A 20,966-nucleotide genomic window follows, 5' to 3' on the forward strand; every position below is an offset into this window, starting at 1 on the left:
GGTTAGGAATAGTTTGAGTGTAGGGGGTGGGGGTTAGGAATGGGGTTGTGGTTAAGGGATAGGGTTTAGAGGATATGGGCTAGTGTTGGGGGTTAGGAATAGGGTTAGGGAGTTAGAGGTTGGGGCTAGGGTTAGAGTTGTAGGGGGTTGGGGTGCTATTTTAAAGGGGTTTGGGTTAGGCGGTTAGGATTAGGGGTTAGTTGTTAGGGTTGGGGTTGAGGGTAGGAATAGGGTTAGGCTGGGGGTTAGGGTTAGTTGTTAAGGGGCCATATATGAGGTTGGAGTTGGGATAGGGATTATAGTAAGGGGATACGGATATGGAATAACTTTAGAGGTTAATGGTTAGGGTAGGGTTGGGGTTAGGAGTTTAGGGTTAGAGATTGGTTTAGAATTAGGGATACGGTCAGTGGGTTAGGGAATGAGGGGTTAAGGCTTTTCCAGGAGTTAGGGTGTTAGGGGTTTGGGTTAGCATTAATGAGTTCAGAATAGGGTTAGGTTGATGGGGTAATGTTGTGGTAAGTGTTGTGGTTAGGGAGTTACGGGCTATGGTTTAGAAGTTAGGTTGAGGGTTTAGTAATAGTGCTAGGGTTGGAGTTAGGAATGGGGTGAGGGGGTTAGAGTGTTAGGGGTTAGTAATAGGTTAACTAGGGGTTATGAATAGGGTTAAGGTGAGGGTGATGGTGTAGGGTTGGGGTAAGGGTTGGAGTTAGGCGGTTAGGTTTAGGGAGTTCGAGTTTTGAGGTTAGGGTTGGGGGTTAGGAATAGGGGTAGGGTTGGGGTTAGGATTTAGATATCGGATTATGGTTGGGGGTTAGGAATTGTGTTAGGCGGTTAGGAATAGTGTGAGTGTAGGGGGTGGGGGTTAGGAATGGGGTTGTGGTTAAGAGATATGGTTTAGAGGATAGGGGCTAGTGTTGGGGGTTAGGAATAGGGTTAGGGAGTTAGAGGTTGGGGCTAGGGATAGAATGGTAGGGGTTTGGGGATAGGTTGCTATTTTAAAGGGGTTTGGGTTAGGGGGTTAGAAGTTAGTGGTTAGGGTGGGGGTTGAGGTTAGTTGTTAGGGGGCCATATATGTAAGGGGGTTAGGAGATAGGGATTAGAGTAAGGGGATAGGTTAGGTTTAAGTTTAGAGGTTAGTGGTTAGGGTTGTGGTTAGGGTTGGGTTGTTAGGGTTGGAGTTAGGAGTTTAGGGTTAGAGATTGCGTTAGAATTAGGGATAATGTCAGTGGGTTAGGGAATTAGGGGTTAGGGCTTTTCCAGGAGTGAAATCCTTGGTCATAGCCATAATGGTTTAGGAATAGGGTTAGGGTGTTAATGGTTGGGATTAGGATTAGGGGGTTCAGAATAGGGTTAGGTTGAGGGGGTAGGGTTGGGGTAAGTGTTGTGATCAGGGAGTTAGGGGCTAGGGTTTAGAGGTTAGGTTGAGGGGTTAGGAATAGTGTTAGGGTTGGAGTTAGGAATGGGGTGAGTGGGTTAGAGTATTAGGGGTTAGTAATAGGGTAGGGGTACGGGCTAGGGGTTATGAATATGGTTAAGGTGATGGTGTAGGGTTGGGGTAAAGGTTGGAGTTAGGCGGTTAGGGAGTTAGAGTTAGGGTTTTGAGGTTAGGGTTAGGAATAGGTTTAGGGTTTGGGTTAGAAATAGGGTGAAGGTTAGGGGGTAGGGTAGTAAATAGGGGGTTGGCGTTAGGATTAGGGGTTAGGAATAGAGTCAGGGCATAGGTTTAGGATTTAGAGGTTAGAGGGTAGAATTAGGAATAGGGTTAAGTTTAAAGGGTTAGGTTTAGGGGGTTGAGAGTTGGGTTTGGGGCGCTAGGGTTAAGGGGTTAGGGTTTGTAGATTAGGGGATAGGTGGTTTGTGTTAGGGTTAAGAGGTTAGTGGTTAGAAATAGGGTTAGGGGAAAGGGTGAGAGTGTTGGGGTTAGGTGTTAGGGTATTGGGATTAGGGGGTTAAGAATAGGGTTAGTGAGGGGGGTAGGATTGGGGTTAGGATTTAGAGATCAGGGGTTAAGGTTGGGGGTTGGGAATTGGGTTAGGGGATTAGGAATAGTCTGAGGGTAGGGGGTTGGGATTAGAGGGTTAGGAATGGGGTTGTGGATAAGCGATAGGGTTTATAGGATACGGGCTAGTGTTGGGAGTTAGGAATAGGGTTAGGGAGTTACAGTTTGGGGCTAGGGTTAGGGTGTTGGGTTGGGGCTAGGGTGCTATTTTAAAGGGGTATTGGTTAGCGGGTTAGGATTAGGTGTTGGGGTTCAGAGGTTAGTGGTAAGGGTTGGGGGTTAAGGGTAGGGTTAGGGTGGGGGTTAGGGTTAGTTGTTAGGGGGCTATATATGTACAGTAACGTCAGGTGCTCCCTCTAGAAGCGAAATCCCCGGCCAAAGTTTTGTCAATGCTCTGGCCGGGGAATCTCGCATTACAAAGCCCTTCTCACATCACTCTCCATATATGAACATTGACGTCAAGGTCTTTCTCAAGACAGGCGTCCCCGGCGAGAGCGCTTTCTGTAAAGAACTTGGTTAGTGTTAGGGTTAGAGGGTTTGGGTTAGGGGTTTAGGAGTTGGGGTTAAAGGGGTTGGAGTTAAGGTTAGGGACTCGGGAGTAAGAGGGTTAGGAGTTTAGGGTTGTAGTTAGGGGGTTAGAGGGTGAGGGTTTAGGTGGTTAGAGATTTAAGGGGTTAGAGGGTAGAGGTTATGGGTTAGTGGGTTAGTGTTAGGGGGTTATAGGGTTAGTGGTTGAGTTTAGGGTTACAGCTTTTCCAGAAGCGGAATCCCCAGCCAGAGCATTTCCGACGCTCTGGCTGAGAATTCCGGCATCTTAAATTCCCCAATATCACTGTTTATATATGGACAATGATGTCAGGGGCTTGCATTACAAGGCACTTACCGTCACACTCCATATATGAAGAGTGACATCAAGGTCTTTCTCAAGACAGGAGTCCTTGACCTGAGCGTTTGCTGTAAAGTTCTTGGTTAGCGTTTTAGGGGGTTAGGCATTAGGGTTAGGCTTTTAGGGGTTAGGGATAGAGCTTTTCCAGGAGAGAAATCCCTGGCCAGAGCATTGCTGACGCTCTATTTGGGGATTCCGGCATCTTAAAGCCCCTAACGTTACTGTACATGTATGGACAGTGACTTCAGGGGCTTCCTCTAGGAGCGTAATCCCGAGCCAGAGTGTTGCCTACCTTCTGGCCGGGGATTTTCGCATTAATAATCCCTTCATGTCACTCTCCATATGTGAACAGTGATGTCAATGTATTTGTCAATACAGGAGTACCTGGCCAGAGCGCTTGCTGTAAAGCGCTTGGGTGAGGGGGTTGGGGTTAGGAATATGGTTGGCATTAGGGGATAGGGATTAGAGGTTAGGGTTGCGGGTTAGGAATAGGGTTAAGGTTACAGTGTTAGGGTTAGAGGTTTAGGGGGTTGAGTTAGGGAGTTAGGGTTGAGGGGTTTGGGTTAGGGGATTAGGGGATAGGGTTAGAGTCTAGAGGTTAGGGTTCGGGGTTAGAAATAGGGTAAGGGTTAGAGTATTCTGGTTATGTTTAGGGTGTTGGGGTTAGGGGTAGGGTTGAGGTTAGGTGTTAGAGAGTTAGGGGGTTAAGGTTTGGGTTATTGTTAGAATAAGGGGATACAGTTAGGAATAGATTTAGGGTTTAGAGGTTAGTGATTAGGGTTGGGGTTAGAGTTGGGTTGTTAGTGTTGGGGTTATGGATTTAGGGTTAGGGATAGGGTGAGGGGGTAGGGTTAGGGTAAGAGTTGGGGTTAGGGGCTAGGGTATAGAGATTAGGGTTAGGAATATTGTTATGGTTGTAGGGTTGGGGTTAGAAATGGGGTCAAGCGGTTCGAGTGTTAGGGAAGAGTGTTAGTTAGTTAGTGTTAGTTAGAGTGTTACGTTAAGAATAGGGTAGGGGGTTTTGTATAGGGTTAAGCTGAGGGGGTGGGTTTGGGGTTAGGCTGTTAGAGAGTTAGGGTTTTGAGGTTAGGGTTGGGGGTTTTAGTTAGGATTGGGATTAGGAATAGGGTGAGGGTAAGTGGTTAGGAGGTAGGGTTGTGGATAGGGGGTTGGGGCTAGGATTAGGGGTTAGGAATATAGTCAGGGGATAGGATTATGGTTAAGAGGTTAGGGGTTAGAGTTAAGAAAAGGGTTAAGGTAAAAGGGATAGGGGGTTAAGGGGTTGGGGTTAGGGTGATAAGGTTAAGGGGTTAGGTTTTGGTGATTAGGGTTTGGGGTTTGTGTTAGTGTTTTGAATGAGGGAGTAGAGTTGGGGTTAGGGTTTAGAGGTTAGGGGTTAAGTTTGGAAAAGGGTTAGGAATTGGGTGAGGGTAGGGGGTTGGGGTTAGGTGCTGCCGCAGTGTCCTCTGTAGGTGCTGCCACAGTGCCCTCTGTAGGTAGTGCCACAGTGCCCTCAGTAGGTGCTGCCACAGTTCCCTCTGTAGGTGCTGCCACAGTGCCCTCTAGGTGCTGCCACAGTGCCCTCTGTAGGTGCTGCCACAGTGCCCTCTGTAGGTGCTGCCACAGTGCCCTATGTAGGTGCTGCCACAGTGCCCTCTGTAGGTGCTGCCACAGTGCCCTCTGTAGGTGCTGCCACAGTGCCCTCTGTAGGTGCTGCCACAGTGATGTCAGGGGCTTGCCCAGAGCTGGAGTCCCGGAGCAGAGCCGCTTCTGGCACTCTGCCTGGGATTCCAGCTCTGCTCCTGACATCACTGTCCATATATGGACAGATGTCAGGGGCAACGCAGGTTGGCGTTAGCGGTTAGGTTTGAGGGTTATGAAGAATTCGGGATAGGGTTTAGGGAGTAAGGGGTTAGGGCTATTCCAGGAGCGAAATCCCCAGCCAGAGCCATAATGGGTTAGGAATAGGGTTAGGGTGTTAGCGTTTGGGGTTAGGATTAGAAGGTTAGGAATAGGGTTAGGTGAAAGGGTAGGGTTGGGTTTAGGGAGTTATGGGCTAGTGTTTAAAGGTTAACTTTGGGGGGTTTGGAATAGTGTTAGGGTTGGGGTTAGGAATGAGAAGGGGTTAGAGTGTTAAGGTTTAGGAATAGGGGATGGGGTTAGGGATAAGGGTTATCAATAGGGTTAAGGTGAGGGGTTAGGGTTGGGTAAGGGTTGGGGTTAGAGTTAGGGTTTTGTGGTTAGGATTGTGGGTTAGGAATAGGGTGATGGTAAATGGTTAGGGGGTAGGGTTTGGGATAGGGGGTTGGGGTTAGGGATATGGTTTATAGGTTAGGGTTGGGGGTTAGAGTTAGGAATATGTTTAAGGTCAAAGGGTTAGGGGTTTGAGGGTTAGGGTGCTAGGGTTAAGAGGTTAGGGTTTGGGGATTAGGGGAAAGGGGTTGTGTTAGAGTTTAGGAGTTAGGAAAATGGTTAGAGTGAGAGTGTTATGGTTAGGCTTAGGGGGTAGGGTTTTAGGGAGAAAGTTAGGGGGTAGGGTTGGAGTTAGGGGGTTGCGGTTAGGGTTAGTAGGTTAGGTTTAGAAAGTTAGGGAGTTAACATTATGGGTTAGGGTTTGGGTTAGTATTAGGGGATAGTATTGGGGTGAAGGTCTTAGGGGTTGGGGTTAGGGGGATAAGTTTGGTTAGGGGGTTAGGGTGTGGGTGATTTGCTTATGGAGTTAGGGGTTGAGGTTAGGCGATAGGGTTGGGGTTAGGGTTAAGAATAGGGTTAGAGTCTTAAGGTAAAAGACAGGGTTAGAATTAGGGGGTTAGGTGGCTAGGGTTAAGGGGTTAGGGGTTTAAATTATGGGATTAGGGTTAGAGTGTTAGGGTTTTTGGTTTAGGGGGTTGGGGGTCTTAGGTTTAGGGGGTTAGGGATAGTGTGAGGGTAAGTGGTTAGGGGTAGGTTTGGTTTTAGGAATAGGTTTGGTGTTAGGAGATAGGGTTTGGAGTTTAGGGTTGGGGGTTAGGAATAGGGTTAAGGCTATAGGGTTAGGGGGTTAGAGTTAAAAGGTTAGGGGGTTGGAGTTCGGATTAACGGGTTAGAGTTAGGGGATACGGTTAGAGGGTTAGGAATGGGGTTAGGGTTTAGAGGTTAGTGGTTAGGTTTGGGGGTTAGGGATGGGTTGTTAGAGTTGTAGTCAGGGGTTTAGGGTTAGAGTTTGGGTTAGAATTAGGGATAGGGTTAGTGGGTTAGGTCTTTTTCTGGAGCAAAATTCCCGACCAGAGCCATAATTGGTTAGAAATAGGGTTAGGGTGTTAGGGGTTGGGGTTAGTATTATGGGTTTAGGAATAGGGTTAGGATGAGGGGGTGGGGTTGAAGTAGAGGTTAGTGGTTTAGCGGTAGGAATAGAATTAAGGGTTAGAGTGTTAGGGTTCGGTTAGATTTAGTTCTTAGAGGAGTTATGGGGGCTAGGGTTTGGGTTAAAGTTAGCGGATAGGATTGGGGGTTAGGAATAGGGTTAGAAGGTTAGGGTTAAGGTTAGGTTAGAGGGTTAAAATTTAGGCTAAGAGTTAGAATTAGGGTGATAGGGTTAGGGGGTTAGCATTAGGGTTTAGAGGTTACCGTTGGGGTGTTAGGGGCTAGGGTTTTGGGGTTAGGGGCTAGAGTTAGGGGTTAGGGCTTTTCCAGAAGAGAAATACCCAGCCAGGGAGTTGCTGACTCTCTGTTTGGGGATTCCGGCATCTTAAAGCCCCTAATGTTACTTTGTTTTATGTGGACATTGACCTCAGGGGCTCCGTCTAGGAGCGGAATCCCCAGCCAGGGTGTAGCCTACGTTCTGGTTGGGTATTCTCGCATTACAAATCCCTTCATGTAACTCACCATATATGAACAGTTAGGGTTGTGTTGTTAGGGTTGGAGTTAGGAGTTTAGGGTTAGTATTAGGGATACGGTTAGTGGGTTAGGGAATTAGGGGCTACGGTTAGGGCTTTCCCAGGAGTGAAATACCTGGCCAGAGCCATAATGGCTTAGGAATAGGGTTAGGGGGTTTAGAATAGGGTTAGGTTGAGGGGGTAGGGTTGGGGTAAGTGTTGTGGCTAGGTAGTTAGGGGCTAGTGTTTAGAGGTTAGGTTGAGGGGTTAGGAATAGAGTTAGGGTTGGGGTTAGGAATCAGGTGAGGGGGTTAGAGTGTTAGGGGTTAGTAATTGGGTTGGGGGTAAAGGCTAGGGGTTATGAATAGGGTTAAGGTAATGGTGTAGGGTTGTGGTTAGGCAGTTATGGAGTTATCGTTAGGGTTTTGAGGTTAGGAATAGGGCTTGAATTAGGAATAGGGTGAGGGTATGTGGTTAGGGGGTAGGTTGTGGATAGGGGATTGGAGTTAGGATTAGGGGTTAGGAATAGAGTCCGGGGATAGGGTTAGGGTTTAGAGGTTAGGGGGTAGAGTTAGGAATAGGGTTTAGGTAAAGGGTTAGGATTAGGGGGTTGAGGGTTAGGGGTTGGGTTTAGGGTTCTAGGGTTAAGTGGTTAGAGTTTGGTGGTTAGGGGCTAGGGTTTGTGTTAGGGTTTGGAGGTTAGTGGTTAGAAATAGGGTTAGGGGCTTAGGGTGAGAGTGTAAGGGTTGGGGTAGTGTTGGGTTTAGGGGGTTAAAAATATGGTTGTGTTTAGTATTTAGATATCGGGGGTTAAGGTTGGGGTTAGGCATTGGATTAGGGGGTTAGGAATAGTGGGAGGGTAGGGGGTTAGGAATTGGGTTGTGGTTAAGGGATAGGGTTTAGAGGATAGGGGCTAGTGTTGGGGTTTAGGAATAGGGTATTAGGGTTAGGGAGTTACAGGTTGGGGCTAGGGTTAGGGGGTTGGGGTGCTATTTTAAAGGGGCTTGGGTTATGGGGTTAGGATTAGGGTTTAGAGGTTAGTGGTTTGGGTTGGGGTTAGGGTGGGGGTTAGGGTTAGTTGTTAGGGGGCTAGGGTGTGGGTTAAAGTTAGGGGATAGTGTTGTGGGTTAGGAATAGGGTTAGGGTTAATGTTAGAGTTTTAGGATTTAGGGTACGCGTTAGGATTAGAATTAGGGTGTTAGGGTGCCAAGGTTAATGGGTAAGGGTTAGCGGATAGTTACGTTTTAGGGTTTAGAGGTTAGTGGTTAGGGCTGTGGGGTTAGTGTTGTGGTGTTAGGGTTTGAGTTTAGGGGCTATGGTTAGAGTTAGGGAATAGAATTAGGGCTATTCCAGGAGTGAAATCCCCTGCCAGGGCATTGCTGAAGCTCTCGTTAGGGATCCCGGCATCTTAAAGCCCCTAACGTTACTGTTTATATATGGACAGTGACATCAGGGTCTCCCTCTTGGAGCAGAATCCCTGGCCAGATTGTTGCCTACGCTCTGGCCGGGGTTTCTCACATTACAAATCCCTTAATGTCACTCTCCATATATGAACAGTGACGCCAAGGTCTTTCTCAAGAAAGAAGTGCCTGGACAGAGCCCTTGCTGTAAAGCTCTTCGGTAAGGGGGTCAGTGTTCGGGTTAAGAATAGGGTGAGGGTAAGGGATAGAGTTTGGTTTAGAGCGTTAGGAAAAAGGTTGGCGTTAGGGGATAGGGACAAGAGTTTAGGGTTTTTGGGTTGGGGTTTAGGAATAGGGTTAAGGTTAAAGGGTTAGGGTGTTATGGGGCTGGGGTTAGGGTAATATTGTTAGGGGGTATGGGTTAAGATATTAAGGTTAAGGTTTTGGGATTAGGGGATAGACTTAGAGTCTAGGGGTTAGTGGTTAGGGTTGGGGGTTAGGAATTGGGTTAGGGGGTAAGGGTTAGAGCGTTGGGGTTAGGTTTATGGTTAGGGTGTTGGGGTTAGGAATAGGGTTAGGGTTTAAAGGTTAGTGGTTAAGGTCCGGGTTGTTAGGGTTAGGGGTTTTCGTTTATAGTTTGGGATAGAATTAGGGTTAGGGAGTTGGGGGTAAGGGCTTTTCCAGGAGCGAAATCCTCAGCCAGAGCCATAATGGGTTAGGAATAAGGTTAGGGGGTTTGGGTCTTAGCATTTGGGGTTAGGATTAGTAATAGGGTTAGGATGAGGTTGTAGGGTTGGGGTTAGGGAGTTAGAGTTAGGGGCTAGGGTTTAGAGGTTAGGTTTGAAATAGTGTTGGAGTTAGGAATGAGGAGAAGGGGTTAGAGTGGTAGGTTTTAGGAATAGGGTAGGCGGTTAGGGCTAGGGGTTATGAATAGGGTTAACGTGAGGGTGAGTAGGGTAGGGTTGGGTAAGGGTTAGGGAGTTAGAGTTAGGGTTTTGAGGTTAGAATTGGGGGTTAGAATTAGGGTGAGGGGAAGTGGTTAGGTGGTAGGGTTTTGGATAGTGGTTTGGGGTCAGGGATAGGGTTTATAGGTTAGTGTTGGGGCTTAGAGTTAGGAATATGTTTAAGGTCAAAGGGTTAGGCGTTGAGGGTAAGGGTGCTAGGGTTAAGGAGTTAGGGTTTGGGGATTAGGGGATAGGGTTTGTGTTAGAGTTTAGAAGTTAGGTGTTAGAAATAGGGTTAGGGTGAGAGTGTTATGGTTGGGCTTAGGGGGCTATGGTTTTAGGGGGAAAGTGTTAGGGGTTGGGGTTAGGGGTATAAATTTGGGTTAGTGTTTGTGGGTTAGTGGTTTAGGGAGTTAGGGGTTGAGTTTAGGCAATAGGGTTAGGGTTGGGGTTAGGGTTAAGAAAAGGGTTTAGAGGCTTAGGGTAAAAGATAGGGAAGAAAGACAAAGAAAAATGGATCCAGCGCTGGGTCCTCTGAAGTCTTTAAAAGGAAACTGTTTCCAAGTTTATTAAAGAATTGTCAAAAAATTAAAAACATTAGCATGATAGGAAAATATTCTCAAAGGAATGAGGATTTATGGCAGTGTAAGCGGTGCCTACGCGTTTCTGACGCTTGCAGCGTCCTTAGTCATGGCTTTTATGAAATCGCTTAGTCAGTCTGAGACTTTATAGCCAGTCTATTTTTAGCAATGGTTGATTGCGGGTCAAAGTAGGGAACTCCCTGGTATACCTTGGAACGCAAATCACTTCCTAGGTAGGAAGGAATAGAGTAAAGCTAACCGAAGAAATATAGTGTGCTTTACTTGCGGGGTTTTTCCTACGGGATTTTATTAAAAAAACAAACCGACTGAGAATATGTTAGGGGTAAGAATAAAGGGTAAAAATGGTTAAAAGATTTTAATCTAAATTGAAGGAGACATTCTGAAGACTGAAAAATATTATTTAAATTAATTATTAAGAAAAACGTAAATGGAAGTAATTAATATATAAGAAATCTGTGTGATGTGATTCATTATAACACAAGGAGTTAATATTAAATAAATTTGGCTGAGCATATTATTGTATATAAAGAAATTCGTTATATTCTGTAATTATATGGGCTGTCTCTTTGGCCGGAGGAATACAATGTTCCGTTTTGACTCAAACTAGCTGGTGTACTTGAAACGCAAATCTATGATTTTATTTAGGTTGTTCTAAATTGTCTAGATGTTTTTGTTCATTAGTCCTGAAAAAATTGGACATTAAAGCTAAATGATGTATTTATTACCGATATGAGTAAATATTTTGGAAATGAAGACATGGATTATCATCAGAAATGTTAACATTTTGTATACATAAATGGAGTCTCAGAATTGATATTATCTGTAGATTGTTAAGTGTGTGGTGAAACCACTCCGTCATAGATTCATTTATTATGTTAAATTAATGGGGGGGGAGGAAGGCTATCAGATACCTCAAATCATTGTCACGCTTCACGAAGAGAAGCTGAAGTGACATCACGTGCATGAATTCGGCATCAGGCCAACAAGAAATATGTATTAGTCCCCAGAATCAACAGGTCCATAAACATATCCCTCGGAGAAAAACCCAGGGACAGCTCTCGATGGCCAATCTCGCAAGGTGAGTATAAATTATTTTTATAATGTATCGAGCGAAGAAAGGTATACTGTGCTGGTTATTTATTGTAATAATATCGGCTCTCTCTTAGTCCGGAGGAATATAAGACTCTGCTATGACTAAAACTAATTTGTTGAGATATTTTTATCAATAGTCCTAAAAGAATTGGGCATTTAAACTAAGTGATGTGTGTATTTGCGGTGTAAATGGATATCTTGGAAATGAGAACGTGTATTGTCACCCGTAATATTAAAATCTTGTATACATAAAAGGAATCTCATATTGATATTATCTGTAGATTGTTAAATATGTCGATGTTAATTTGTCCGTGGTAAGACCACTACGTAGTAAGTCCATTTATTTTGTTGTATTAATGTGGGAGAAGGCTATCAAATATCTCAGATCTTTGTCCCTCTATACGGGGAGAAGCTAAAGTGACAGTACGCGTGTGAAACCCACATCTAGGTCAAATGGAAATATGTCCTCGTCCCCTGAATCAACAGGTCCATAACGGTGTCCCTCCGAGAAGAACCTGGGGACAGCTTTCGGGGACTAATCTCGCAATGTAAATATAAATATTTTTTTATGTTGGACGAAGGGAAAAATACTATACTAGTTATTAATTGTGTGTGAAGGAAGCTTGACATTAGGGAATATTTATGCTATATTGAAGATTTGAACTAGGGGTTTAAATATGAAATTTAAAATTTTTATTTAGGTTCCAGTTCGTTACTCCTTATTTAATTATTGATTTGTGAATAATTATTCCGTCAATATATATTTGTGGCAAAAATTTGCAAAGACTAATATCTTTTGTTTTAGAAGGGAAAGTTGTTAACTTGCTATAATTTGGGTCTGAGAATGAGTGTTTTCGATTTGGTCAATAATGAAACATCAGATCTCTCCTTAAATTAAGACCATTGGGTGTTCGCGTTTGTAGCCTATATATCCAGAAAGCCTCTCTAGTATGTGTCTTGTATTTAATGTCCCCTCCTCTTCTAGGTGTGTGAATTTTCTCAATACCATAACATATAAAGTTGTTAATTGATCTGTTATGATGTTCCACAAAATGCTTCGCTGCATTCGATATATTTAATATGTTTGGGTTGCGGATATAGCCTAAATGTTCGAGTATTCTAATTTTAAGTTTTCGATTGGTGCATCCAATGTATTTGAGATTGCATTGTGTGCATTCTACAATGTAGATGACTGACTCTGAATTACAATTTATATAATTTTTGATGGTGAAAGTGTTAGAGTTTGTGGAGTTCCTAAATACTTTGGTCGGAAATGCATACTGGCAAACTTTGCAAATTTTTTGACCACATTTATAAAACCCTTTTTGTTCAAGCCACGTGGACTTGGGCGAATTGGAACTGAAGAATGAGGGGGATAGAGAACTGCTGAGGGAGGGAGCTTTGCGTGCCACCACTCTGTAACCCTCGCTTAGAATATCTGCCAGTATCTCATCATCCATTAACATAGGGAGACGTTTGGTAATTATCTTCTTAATGTCGTTAAATTGGTTACTTTGGCCCAGGACCAAGGTCGGTTTGTTTGGTTCTGAAATGGAATGTGCTTGTTTTTGTGATAGAAGGACTTCTATCACAAAAGATAGGGTTAGAATTAAGTGGGTTAGGTGGCTAGGGTTAAGGGGTTAGGGGTTTGAGTTATGGGATTAGGTTTAGAGTTTTAGGGTTTTTGGTTTAGGGGGTTGGGGTGTTAGGTTTAGGGGGTTAGGAATAGTGTGAGGGTAAGTGGTTAGGGGTAGGTTTGGTTTTAGGAATAGGGTTTGTGTTAGGAGGTTGGGGTTAGGGTTTGGGGTTAGGAATAGGGTTAAGGCAAAAGGGATAGGGGGTTGGGGTTGGAGTTTGGATTAACGGGTTAGAGTTAAGGGATACGGTTAGGGGATTAGGAGTAGGACTAGAGTTAGAGTTTTTGGTTTAGGGGGTTAGTTATAGGGTGAAGTTTAGCGAGTAGGGTTGAAGTTAGGGGTAGCAGGTTAGAGTTAGAAAGTTAGGGAGTTAGCATTATGGGTTTGGGTTAGGGGTTTAGTATTAGGAGATAGGGTTAGATTTGGAGTTAAGGTGTTAGGGGTTGGGTTTAGGGGGTTATATTTGTATTAGTGTTAGGGTCTGAGTTAGCGGTTTAGAGAGTTAGGGGTTGAGGTTAGGGGTAGGCAATAGGGTTGTGAGGTTAGGGTTAAGAATAGGGTTAGAGGGTTAGGGTAAGTGTTAGAATTAGGGTTCTGGGGTTAGGGGTTTGGTTATGGGGTTAGGGCTAGGGAATTAGGGTTAGAGTGTTAGAGTTTTTGCTTTAGGTGGTTGGGGTGTTAGGTTTAGGGGGTTAGGAATAGGGCGAGGGTAAGTGGTTAGGGCTAGGATTAGTTTTAGGAATAGGGTTGGTGTTAGGGGAATGGGTTTAGAGGTTAGGGTTGGGGGTTAGGAATAGGGTTAAGGCTAAAGGGTTGGGTTGGGATTAGAGTTAGAGGGTTAGGGGGTTGGAGTTTGGATTAATGGTTTAGAGTTAGGTGATACGGTTAGGGGGTTAGGAAAATGGTTAGGGTTTAGAGGTTAGGGATGGGGGTTAGGGTTGGGTTGTTAGGGTTGTAGTTAGGGATTTATGGATAGAGTTTGGTTTAGAATTTTAAGGTTAGGGTATAGTGGGTTAAAGAGGCTCTGTCACCAGATTTTGCAACCCCTATCTGCTATTGCAGCAGATAGGCGCTGCAATGTAGATTACAGTAACGTTTTTATTTTTAAAAAACGGGCATTTTTGGCAAAGTTATGACCATTTTTGTAGTTATGCAAATGAGGCTTGCAAAAGTCCAAGTGGGTGTGTTTAAAAGTAAAAGTCCAAGTGGGCGTGTATTATGTGTGCACATCGGGGTGTTTTTAATACTTTTACTAGCTGGGCGTTCTGATGAGAAGTATCATCCACTTCTCTTCAGAACGCCCAGCTTCTGGCAGTGCAGACAGAGCGTGTTCTCGAGAGATCACGCTGTGTCGTCACTCACAGGTCCTGCATCGTGTCAGACGAGCGAGGACACCGGCACCAGAGGCTACAGTTGATTCTGCAGCAGCATCAGCGTTTGCAGGTAAGTAGCTACATCGACTTACCTGCTAACGCCGATGCTGCTGCAGAATCAACTGAAGCCTCTGGTGCCGGTGTCCTCGCTCGTCTGACACGATGCAGGACCTGTGAGTGACGACACAGCGTGATCTCTCGAGAACACGGCTGTGTCTGCACTGCCAGAAGCTGGGCGTTCTGAAGAGAAGTGGATGATACTTCTCATCAGAACGCCCAGCTAGTAAAAGTATTAAAAACGCCCCGATGTACGCACATAATACACGCCCACTTGGACTTTTACTTTTAAACACACCCACTTGGACTTTTGCAAGCCTCATTTGCATAACTACAAAAATGGTCATAACTTGGCCAAAAATGCTCGTTTTTTAAAAATAAAAACGTTACTGTAATCTACATTGCAGCGCCTATCTGCTGCAATAGCAGATAGGGGTTGCAAAATCTGGTGACAGAGCCTCTTTAAGGCTTTTCGGGGAACAAAATCCCCGTCCAGAGCCGTAAGTGGTTAGGAATAGGGTTAGGGTGTTATGGGTTGGGGTTAGTATTATGGGTTTAGGAATAGTGTTAGGGTTTAGGGTTGGGGTTAGGGAGTTAAGGCATTGAGATTAGGGTTTGGGGTTAGGAATAGGTTGAGGGTAAGTGGTTAGGGTTTTGGAAAGGGGGTTGGGGTTAGAAATAGGGTTAGGGGATATGGTTAGGGTTAAGAGGTTAGGGTTGGGGGTTAGAGTTAGGCATAGGGTTAAGGTCAAAGGGTTAGGTTTGGGGTTTAGGGTTAGAGTTTGGGATAGAATTAGGGTTAGAGAGTTTGGGGTTAAGGCTTTTCCAGGAGCAAAATCCCCAGCCAGAGCCATAATGGGTTAGGAATAGGGTTAGGGGGTTAGGGTGTTAGCGTTTGGGGTTAGGAAAAGGTTAGGATGAGGGGGGTAGGATTGGGGTTAGAGTTAGGGGCTGGGATTTAGAAGTTAGGTTTGGGGATTTAGAATAGTGTTAGGGTTTTAGTGTTAGGGTTAGGAATTGGGAGAAGGGTTTAGATTGTTAGGGGTTAGAAATAGGGTAGGGGATTATGAATAGGGTTAACGTGAGGGTGAGTGGGTAGTGTTGTGGTAAAGGTCGGGGTTAGGGAGTTAGAGTTAAGGTTTTGAGGTTAGGGTTTGGGGTTAGGAATAGGGTTAGGGTGAGAGTGTTAGGGTTGGACTTAGGTTTAGGGGGTTTTAGTATAGGGTTGGGGTTAGGTTTTTGGCTGCGGGGCTAGGGGATTAGGGTGTTAGAGTTTTAGGGTGAAGGTTAGGGGTAGGGTTGAAGTTAGGGTTAGGGGCTTGCGGTTAGGTTTAGCAGGTTAGGGTTAGAAAGTTAGGGAGTTAACATTATGGGTTTGGGTTGGGGTTTAGTATTAGGGGATAGGGTTAGGTTTGGCATCAAGGTTTTATGGGTTGGGCTTAGGGGGTTATGTTTAGGTTAGTGATAGGGTTGGTGGCTTAGGGAGTTAGGGGTTGAGGTTAGGGTTAGGCAATAGGGTTGGGGGTTAGGGTTAAGAATAGGCTTAGAGTAAGAGTTAAGGTTAGAATGTGAGGGTTAAGGGGTTAGGGGTTTGAGTTATGGGGTTAGGGCTAGGGAATTTGGGTTAGAGTGTTATGGTTTTTGGTTCAGGGGTTTGGGATGTTAGGTTTAGGGGGTTAAGAATAGGGTGAAGGTTAGGGGTAGGGTTGGAGTAAGGTGTTAGCGGGTTAGCAGGTTAGGGTTAGAAATTTAGGGAGTTAACGTTATGGTTTAGGGGGCTAGTATTAGGGGATTGGGTTAGGGGTTGGGGTTAAGTTTAGGTTAGTGTTAGGGGGTTAGGGTTTGGATTAGCGGCTTAGGGTGTAAGAGGTTGAGGTTAGGGTGAGGCAATAGGGTTAGGGGGTTAGGGTTCGAAGGTTGGTGGCTTAGGGTAAGAGTTATGATTAGAATTACGGGGTTAAGGTGTTAAGCTTAAGGGGTTAGAGTTAGGGTAAAGAGTCTCAGGCCAGAGCGCCTTATATTCATTTTAAAGCCCCTGACGTCACTGTCCTTATATGCACAGTGACATCAGGGGATTCACCGGGCTCAGCGCTTAAAGTAGCGCTGTGCCCAGGGGCTACAGGAGACGTATCCATCATTACTCACATAAACATAGATATATACACATTGTACACACATACACACATACATATATACAAATTATAAAGATATTTACATAACAAACATACACACTTATACATACATATATACACATATTACACACACCTACATATATACACATACACGTTGCACATAGATACATACATATATATACATTACACACATAGACACGCATATACACACTATACACATGCATATGTATACATATTACATACACATACATGTTACACATAGATACATACATATATATATATATATATATATATACATATATCTAGAATTATACACATACATATATACACATTACACAGACATTGGCACAAGTATATAAACTTTAAACACTTTACATACATACACATACATATATACACATTACACAGATACATATATCCACATTACACACTTACACATATATCCACATTACACACTTACACATATATACACATTACACACATACATATATCCACATTACAAACTTACATATATCCACATTACACACTTACACATATATCCACATTACACACTTACACATATATCCACATTACACACTTACACATATATACACATTACACACTTACATATATCCACATTACACACTTACACATATATCCACATTACACACTTACACATATATTCACATTACACACATACATATATCCACATTACACACTTACATATATCCACATTACACACATACATATATCCACATTACACACTTACACATATATACACATTACACACATACATATATCCACATTACACACTTACACACATGACACACTTACACATATATCCACATTACACACATACATATATCCACATTACACACTTACACATATATCCACATTACACACTTACACATATATACACATTACACACATACATATATCCACATTACACACTTACATATATCCACATTACACACATACATATATCCACATTACACACTTACACATATATACACACATTACACACATACATATATACACATTACACACATACATATATCCACATTACACACTTACATATATCCACATTACACACATACATATATCCACATTACACACTTACACATATATCCACATTACACACTTACACATATATACACATTACACACTTACACATATATACACATTACACACTTACACATATATACACATTACACACTATTCCGAAAAACTTGCCTCTGGTAGAAAAGCAAAGGTCATTCCCAAATATATCGCTCAAGCTGATTATTTTTATTACTTTCTGGTATTCCAAATAGACGGATGTTATCTAACAAGACCTATTCTCTAGGTCCAGAAGTTTATTATTATTATATAGCTTTATCTCTTCCTCCATGAATAGATTACGGCCTAGAAGGACATTAAGGTTGTGAGTAATGCATGTAGTCTGATATTCCAATTGGTTAGATCTAATGTTCAAACTGATCAAATCATCTTTTACTTCTTTAAAATCCATTTTCATTTGTTTGCGCTTCTCAGGCATCATCCTTTGCATCACGACCTCCATTGTTTTTTTATTAGTGCTGGCGGTATCTGCAGAGTGTCCGTACTAGAGGCCACCATTACTTCCGCCATCTGTGAAATTGTGCTCTCCTGTAAACTTACTTTCTGTGTGGGATCAGTTATTTTAGTTAAATCCCCAATTGTTCTTCTTCTTTACCCCTCCACCACCCATCAGAGAATTCTGAAAGTAAACTGATTTAAAGCAAGAAAGTTAAACCTCCCTTAAAGTTGTAACTTGCGTTTTGGAATGGAGAAGTTTCTTTGTTGCACTGGTTCTCAATACTTATTAGGTAAAAAAGAAAGGTTCAATTACACCCCTTCCAGTAGTAAACGTTTTCCTCCTGCAGCCACCCCTAAAACAGGAGAAGAGTTCCTTGTTTGTAGTCGGCGCCCTCCAGGGTTTAGATGCGTTCTACAATGCTGTTCTGTAAGGGGTCTTACATGTGCCGCTGCCGGAGCCGCCAGCCAAAGTGGCGTACAAAGTAAGTGCAGAGTTGCCAGCTTCAGCAGCAGTACGCAGTCCACAGCTTGCCTGCACATCACCTCCTGATCAGTGTTTGGGCATCCACTTGGCAAATGAAATTTCATGTGGATAAGTGTGAAGTTGTGCCTTATAGTCTTGGGAAGAGATGTCTAAGGGTGACATAATAAATCTATATCAGTATATAAATAGCCTGTATAAAAAATGATGGTGAAAAGATGTTCCCTTTAAAATCCCCTTAAAAGACCAGGGGCAACTCCCTCCATCTGGAGAAAATAAGGTTCAGTCTCCAGATGTGACAAGCCTTCTTTACTGTAAGAGCGGTGAATCTGGGGAATAGTCACCTCAGGAGCTGGTCACAGCAGGGACAGGTGATGGCTTCAAAAAAGGCAAAGATCATTTCTTACGGCAAACAAAATCCACACTTACTTAAATGTATAGAATTCTTGTATGAACAATTCTCCAGTCTGATCACCACATAGGATCAGGATGGAAATGTTTCCCTTTTGGGCAGATATGAGTTTGTTTTATTCCTTCCTCTTGATCAGTAGGAGGAAACAATAGTCTAAAATGTACCGCTACCTCTTACCTTCATCCACATCCTCTCTGATGCTTTGGTTGAACTTGATGTACATGTGTCTTTTCCCAGCAATGTAACTATATAACTATGTGACTGGAAATCATCGCTCCTCCTGCTAATAATTCTGCTTCTTTATGTTGGGTGAACTATAGGCCCACAAGATGTCAGGGCCCAGTTGTGAATGTGACCTCTGTATCCCCCACAGCTGCACCGCTGCCTCTCTCCTGCTGTATTCTGTCACTGCTGAGAATTGTGCTTGTGTTTAACCCCTTCACGACCAGCCCACGTAGATTAACGGGCTGCCGTGCTGGGCTTTTCTCCTGCAGTCCGTTAATTCACGTGGTGTCAGAACAGCGTGCACAGCGCTCTCCCTGTGCTCTGAATCTCTCAGCACACGCTGCTACTAGCAGCCTAAGTGCTGAGAGAAGACATCAGGACCGGATTGGTGTCGGTCCTGATGACATGATCACCATGATAAACTTATCATGATGATCACAGCAAAGTTTGTTGCAGCAAGAAACTTTCGAGCTGTTTGTTACAAGGTTTCTCCTCCCTCCCTGTCAGATCGTTCTGAGACAGTGGGGGAGAAGAAGCTGTGCCGAGCAGCTGCTGTGTGTCTCATATAAAGACACAATGACTGTGAAACACACAAAAACACCTCCACATAGATAGTTTAGTGTAGGCAGCTAGTTATAGTTTAGGTAGATAGTACTCAGACTAGGACAATTAATTAGTTAATTAATAATCAATTAGGGCTTAGAATGTGTGTGTGTGTATATATATATATATATGTGTGTGTATATATATATATATATATATATATATATATATATATACATACACACACACAGGTAATATATATTATATATAGACGTATATTTGAAATTTGTTAATACTAAAAATTAATAATTAGGGATGTTATATATCTATATCATCAAATAGATATATACGTACATGTATACACACATATACTTATATAAATATCTTCATATATTTGACACGTCTGTAAATTCTAAATACATTGATTCATTGTTAGGCTGTGTTCACACAGAATTTTTTGCAGGAGGAAAATTCCTCCTGCAAAAACTGCTCCAGACGTTTTTTGCACAGTGGTTTGCCAAAAACTCGTCAAAACACTCGTCGAGGTGTTTTTTTTACCCTTCTGACTGATTGAAATGGAGTTTTGGAGGCGGAAACCGCCTCAAGATAGGTCATGTCGCTTCTTTTTACCGCGATGCGTTTTTTTTGCTCACGGTAAAAAAGCTCGTCCAACTCCCATTGAAATCAATGGGAGACATTTTCGGGCGGTTTTTGACGAGTTTTGCGGAGCGGTTTCCGCGCCGAAAAACTCGTTAAATAAACTCTGTGTGTACAGGGCCTTAGGGTTGTTCATAAATGTATTGATCAATGGATTAGTGGACTTTTTCTTTGTTACTTTTATTAAAACTGTTACAAAAAATAAGTAAAAAAAAAAATATGTAAAAAATGGCACGCAAGTTATATAGCACTGAAGAGGCAATTTGCTCTCTTGGATTCTGATAGTGAATGGGGTCACTTTTGGGGGGTTTTTGCTGTTTTGGTCCCTCCACGGCGTTGAGCTCCAAAACCCAAATGGCGCTCCTTCCCTTCTGAGGGCTGTAATGTGTTCAAATATAAGTTTATGACGACATATGGGGTATTGCCGTAATCAGGATAAATTTCTTTAAAAATGTTGGGGCGCTTTTTCTCCTTTATTCTTTGCAAAAATTAAAAATGTCTATGTTTCTTCAGAAGAAATGTAGATTTTCATTTTCACAGACTAACGCCAATAAATTCAGCAAAAAACCTGTGGGGTTAAAATGCTCACTATACAACTAGATAAATTCCTTGAGGGGTGTAGTTTCCAAAATGGGGTCACTTTTTGGGGGTTTCTACTGTTTAGGCACCACAAGACCTCTTCAAACCAGACATGGAGCCTAAAATATATTGTAATAAAAAGGCTTCAAAATCCACTAGGTGCTCCTTTGCTTCTGAGGCCGGTGCTTCAGTCCATTATCACACTAGGGCCACATGTGGGATATTTCTAAATACTGCAGAATCTGGGCAATAAATATTGAGTTGCGTTTCTCTGGTAAAACCTTCTGTGTTACAGAAATTTTTCTATTACAAATGAATTTCTGCAAAAAAAATTACATTTGTAAATTTCACTTCTACTTTGCTTTAATTCCTGTGAAATGCCTAAAGGGTTAAGAAACTTTCTAAATGCTGTTTTGAATACTTTGAGGGGTGAAGTTTTTAAAATGGAGTGAATTATGGGGAGTTTCTAATATATAAGGCCCTCAAACCCACTTCAGAACTGAACTGGTCCATGGAAAAATAGGTTTTGGAAATTTCTTGAAAATGTGAGAAATTGC

The sequence above is a fragment of the Rhinoderma darwinii genome, unplaced genomic scaffold (assembly GCF_050947455.1).
Source record: "Rhinoderma darwinii isolate aRhiDar2 unplaced genomic scaffold, aRhiDar2.hap1 Scaffold_94, whole genome shotgun sequence".
Lineage (NCBI taxonomy): Eukaryota > Metazoa > Chordata > Amphibia > Anura > Rhinodermatidae > Rhinoderma > Rhinoderma darwinii.